This window comes from Echinops telfairi, unplaced genomic scaffold, assembly GCF_000313985.2.
Source record: "Echinops telfairi isolate 266 unplaced genomic scaffold, ASM31398v2 ScPeMD7_6;HRSCAF=24_1, whole genome shotgun sequence".
NCBI lineage: Eukaryota > Metazoa > Chordata > Mammalia > Afrosoricida > Tenrecidae > Echinops > Echinops telfairi.
In genome coordinates, this window is record NW_022103903.1 from 19358558 (window position 1) to 19364623 (window position 6066).

At 37.8% G+C, this 6066-nt stretch overlaps 1 pseudogene; it reads right to left on the reverse strand.

Annotated features, from left to right (window-relative positions):
- Positions 1 to 3270: 3270 nt before the first annotated feature.
- The window catches only part of LOC115868093, a 7788-nt pseudogene continuing 4992 nt past the window's right edge, over positions 3271 to 6066 (reverse strand).

The following is a 6066-nucleotide window of genomic DNA, read 5'->3' on the forward strand; positions in this document are numbered from 1 at the left end:
GGATGGGGGAGCGGGGAGGGATCGGAAAAAATGAGGACCTGATGCCAGGGGCCTAAGTGGAGAGGAAATGTTTTGAGAATGATGAGGCCAATGAATGTAAAAATGTGCTTTAGACAATTGATATATGTATGGGTTGTGATAAGAGTTGTATGAGCCCCTAATATAAGGATTAAAAAGACCTGAGTTACACACTGATCCAGAAATATCATTGTAATTTTGTCTAAGAAATTGACCAGCATCCTAGGGGGTCACTGAGATTGAAGTACAAGCATCTGAAAAGACTAACCTGTCAATGAATAAGAACATAGACAAATAAAGATGGGGGTCTTTCCTTATACGAAGAATCCATCTAAGATTCCTTACCATAGTGAAGGGTTAGACCAATAGGGATCCCTGCAACAGGGGCCTGCTAAGATGTGAGAACAAAGCTCTATGAGAACAAACTCTTTCACCAGGTTTCTATTTTTTTCCTGACATATCCATCCCTGCCAATCACTGTAAAGAGAATAGTGAAGAATACAGTGACTAAAATAGTACAGAACAGTGTCATTTTAGTTTTATCTTGTGTTTCCTATTTAATTATTGGGTTTTTAAGTTTAACTTTCATCTTTGAGTAAGGTATATCTACAAATACTGTGTTTAGTTATCTGATCCTAAAATGAGGTGGGATGGGGGTAGAGGATTTGAAATAAATGTAAATATTTGAAATGACATTGAAATTATTATTTTAATGCATCCACTAACAATATAATACAGGTTTAGCTACATAATATTTTCCCCATGGTGGGGAAATTTTGCAAGATAGCAAATTCATGTGGGAAATACTCAAGTTGTACTTTTACAACTTTTACTCAGTCAGAAGTTACATATGAACAATTGGTGGCCTATTTCACAGTCAGCTCCTGACCTTGCTTTGGCGGTTGATGTTGAGTTTTTACATCACCTTGTAGCCAATTTTATTCCTGCATATTCTGTTTGGTGAGGTCCAGTTGTACATGGCCTCTGCCTGAGGATTCTAGGAATTCTTGTATTTCCTCCTTTGAGGTGGTAGAGACTCTCTCTATCCTCACTCCTGAAGAGACATTGCAGCTGACAAGACACATGGAACTGCACTAGTTCCCTGAGCTGAGAAGCCACGTGGAAACCCCTACCAACACTGAGATGCTTACAACACCACTGGATTCACAAGACTTACCACCCACTGGCCTGTGATCTTCTTGCTTTCAGTATCATTTTATGTGTTGCCTGAGCCTGAGGAGGACTTTATAGATTGGTATTAAACATATGGGCTAGTATCGGATTTATGAACTCAATCTGGAGTGGACTAGTATGCTTCTCAATATTCAACTGCTCTTGTATATAAAGCTCCTTCTTATACACATATGTCTATGAATTTGTTTCTTTAGTCTCCCTATACTGACACACTGACCAATCCTGCTGTTTGCTGCTTGTGGGAAGACTGCCTGGCTTGCCCCAGGGAGGGCTCAGCTGTCTGCTTCCTTGACCTTGGACCTGGCAGCCCCACATGAGTTGAAATACTTCCAGTATATTAACTGTTCCACAGAAGTGAGTTGAACTGAGTCCTTTGTAATTCTGTGTGGACTAATTGACTGTGATATTCCTTCCTGCTGTGTGAACCTGTCCTCTTATACACATACAAAATCATAAATGTCCTGGTTTTGTGTCTCTAGAGAACCCTGCCTAACACACTGGTCAAATTCACCCAGCTTATCATGGGGGCAAAGACATGGCATCTTGCTTCCATAAATGGTACAGTCAAAAAATCTTACCTATGAGAAATTCTACTCTGTCACAGGGTTCACTATGAATTAAAATGGAATGTTAGCATCCAACAATACTCAACTAAGATATTTCCATATCAGTCAGTTATTGAATGCCACCATAACATATAATGTCTTATATGAAAGTTATTATGTAGACTCCTAGATATGAAATCTGCTTGTGGCTTAGTGCTATAAACATACTGCTAATCTCAAGAGAAGTAGTTCAAACACACTAGCTGATCAATAGCAGTGATTTGGGTTGAGTTTGGCCATCAAGTCAATTTAGAATCTTAGTGCCCTTATAGAACAGAGTAGAAGTGCCTCCTTTGGGTTTCTGCAGCTTTAAATCTTCATATGAGCAGAAAACATCTTTCTCCCAAGGAGCGACTGGAATCTAATTTGTTGCCCTGGGGGTTAGCAGCCCAATGAAGAACTCAATACACCACCTGAAACGTTTTTTATTATGATATTCCATATTGTTAAGATGTGCCAATATTTTAAAATATCTGCAATTTTTCATTTCTGGAAGATTTTCTGTGGGAAAGCAGTATTTCTCACTTGACCAAAATTTCTGTACACAGTAGAGCAGCACAGGTCTAACACAGGGAATTAGGATAATTTTTTAAAAAACTCACTTTCATCAAGGGGATACCAACTCACAGCGACCCTACAGGATAGGGTAGAACTGCCCCTGAGAGTTTCTGTGACTGTTACTCTTTACCGAAGTAGAAAGTCTGTCTTTCTCCCGCGGAGTGGCTGGTGGTTTTGAATTGCTGACCTTGCTGTTAGCAGCCCAGTGTGTAACCACTATGCCACCAGAGCAGTCAAGAACTGCTGTATATGTGTGTGTGTGTATGTATATGTATATACATATATACATATACACATATACACATACACATATGTAATTTATATATATCAGCCTTAATTACTGTCATTTATTAAATGCAAATTGGGAGAAGGTTATCTTGCAAACAGCAAGTTTTAACAAACAGAATATTCAGCTAAAGCAGAAAAAAATGTTTCCAAGTATATCAGCTCTGGGCCCACGTCAAGTAAAACATTTTACAAAACTGGATTTCTTAACATAGTGCATAGTGCTCACCCTGATCACTAACCCACTGTGACAGAGCAGATCCATGGCTAATCTGTGGGACTAGTACTTGCTCATGCAAATGGGTGAGAAGTGACAAACTTTCAAATTTGCTTTGGGAGTTATTTGCAAATGTTTTCAAAGCACCTTTAACCTCTTTATTTCTAAAGCTAATAAAGGGGGTTATCAAGTCAAGGAGCCCTGGCAGAATAGTAGGTTATGCATTGGGATTCTAACCACAAGGTCAGCAGTTTGAAATCACTAGTTGTTCTGTGAGAGAAAGCTGAGACTTTCTACTCTCATAAAGATCGAGTCTTGGAAATTAAGGAGACAGGTCTATCATGTAGATAGGGTTGCTATCAGTAAGAATCAACTTGAGGGCATTGAGTTTGGATTTACCAGAGAAATGAAAATCATGTAATTTAGAGATCATATTTTGCCCTGAACTTCAGCTAGGCCTGATATCAGGTTCACATACATGAAGAAGACAATACCATAGCCAACGAAACAGAGAGCAGATGGACAGTGTGTATAGAGTAAACTTTGTCTTTGCCTATTTCTAACTTTTTTATAAGGATGTCAAAGAGGACCTGAGTATAAAACATTATAGTGGTCATTAAAGTGGATATTTCTATAAATGCACCAAAAATAAATAGTATCAGTGCATAATAATATTAATCATTGCATATCTTAATAGTTGTAATATTTCACAGCAGAAATAATTAATTATAATGCAGTTTTGTTAAAATTTAACATCTTACCATTTGATCGCCCCTTTGAGCCATTCTAAATTTGTTCTAGGTTTTAATGTAGTTTGCTTTATTCTAAGTTGAGGTTTTTTTCCTCTATTTTACTTTGCTATTGTAGTTAGTTTTTGTTTTAATATTTTTCTGTATATTAAATCCAGGATAGGTAAATCTATGAATACAGTAACTGGATTAATGGTTTCTTGGGGGTATGGCAGGGGAGGGTGGAGGGAAATGGTTGGAGGAAAATAGAAATGCTTATAAGAATGAAGAACATGTTTAAAATTGATTGTGAAGATGATTGTACACTTCTTGATGTGATTGAACTATTGAATTGTACAGTTTATTAATTGTATGCCAATTAAACTGCTTAAATTAAAAAAAGAAATCATGAATTATATTAGACCTGCATAAAATTATTCTTAGTCACAAACCACAGAAATCAAGGGATGCAGAAAACCTATAGCAAGTGAAATATTATCAACTGAGAGCAGTCTGTTGGACATCACTACAGAATAAAGCAAAATGTTACAGTTAGCTACATGTCTATCATACACTATTATTTTAAGTAGAAACCAGTCTTTAGTGGCTCTGGAAGTTAAAAAAAAACCCCAAATCCCGTACCTTCAAGGTGCACACCATACTCCAGAGACTGCATCAGTGAGATCTGATGTGGGAACTTCTGTTAGTGTGGGTACTTTAGAGAAAAAAATCCACAGAAACTCATGTATAAGAGAGTTTATATAAAAGTTAAGTGCACATCCATAAAATATCCCAACCCAGTGCTGCCCAAGCCCACAAGTCCAACATTAACCCATTAACCCATATGTCCAACACCAATCCACAAAGTCCTCCTCCATCTCACAAAACAGACGCAATGATGCCGACTGTAGGAGGAAAGCTGAGTCAGTGAACGTGTAAGGATCTCAGCACTGGCAGGGGTCTCCACAGGACTCCTCCAGCACCCAGAGCTGCATCGGGGTAGGTCCATGTGGCTTCTCCTCCGGGATGTCTTGCAGGAAGTAAGCCTTGCTAGCTAAAGCATGGAACTGGCTAAGGCAGCTTCACCCTGGTCTGACCATCAGAAAGCAAGAGACCAGAGAATTAGAAAGGCGCGGCTCACTGAGCCATTTATCCATCCGCCTTTCAATTAACCCCACATGTGTTTATCAGTCAGGTTGGCATAAACTAACTACTCAATCCACCCCCCCTTTTTTTTTAAATAAAAGAAGTTGTGACTTCCCTTGTTTCATCCCCAATTTTAGATCTTGTCATATATTCCTTCTTTTCCTTTGTTAAGTTTGTTGATCCTTTCAAAGAGCCAACTTTTTGCTTTGTTGATTTATTTTCCATTGTTTTTCTGTTTCCCTGTTCATTTATTTCTCCTATATTCTTATGCTTTCTTTTCTTTTGCTTTCAGAAGGTTTATGCTGTTGACCCTGTTCTAACTGCTGGAGGTGCTGAGTAAGGAGCTGACCACAATTCTCTCCTTTTTACCATGTGTGCATTAATTGCAATAAAGTAATCTCTGATAAGTGCTTTCCTTGTGTTCCATAGGTTTTAGTATACTGTGCTATCACTCTCATTAGTTTCTAGGAACTTCTTAATTTCCTTTCTTATTTAGGCTGTTACCCAATCTTTTGGGGTAATGTGTTGTTAAGTCTCCAAGTGTTTGTGTTTGTTCTTTATTCTTTCTATTTTTGATTTCCATTTTTATGACACTGTAGTCAGAGGAGAGGGATTGAATGATCTCTATGTGCTTGAATTTTATGGCCCAACATGTGGTCTATCCTAGAATATGAGCCATGTACATTGGAGAAGAATGCATAATTTTTTGCTGTTGGTTGGAGATTTCTTTAAATATCTAAGTGGTTGAGTTTTTCAGCTCTTCTGTTTCTTTTCTTTGAGCGTGGTGTATTGAAATCATTTACTATAATTGTTGATGTGGTGATTTCTCTTTTCATTTCTTTGAGAATTTGGTTGATGAATTGTGAGGGTCTATCGTTGGAGCATATATGTTTATTAAGGTCATGAGTTCTTGGTCTGTTGATCCTTTGAGCATTATGTAATGGCCATTCTTGTCTCTTGCTATGTTGTATATCTTTAGGTTTCATTTTGTTGGAGATTAATACTGCCACCCCTGCTTTTTAAAAAATTGACATTAGTGTCATTAATTTTTTTGCCAACTCTTGTCTATTTTTGTCTGTGAGTTTGAAATGTGTCTCTTGAAGGCAGCAAATTGATGGATCTCAATGTCCAATACAGTCTGCTACTCTTTGTATTTTGATTGATGCATTTAGTCTATTGACATTCAATATAATTAAATCTAACTGTAGATTAGTCACTGTCATGGAAGAACATATCAGCCTGTGTGATCACGAGGTGTCGAAAGGATCACTGAAGACAAATGGGTGCATAAGCAAATGTGGCGAAGAAAGCTGAT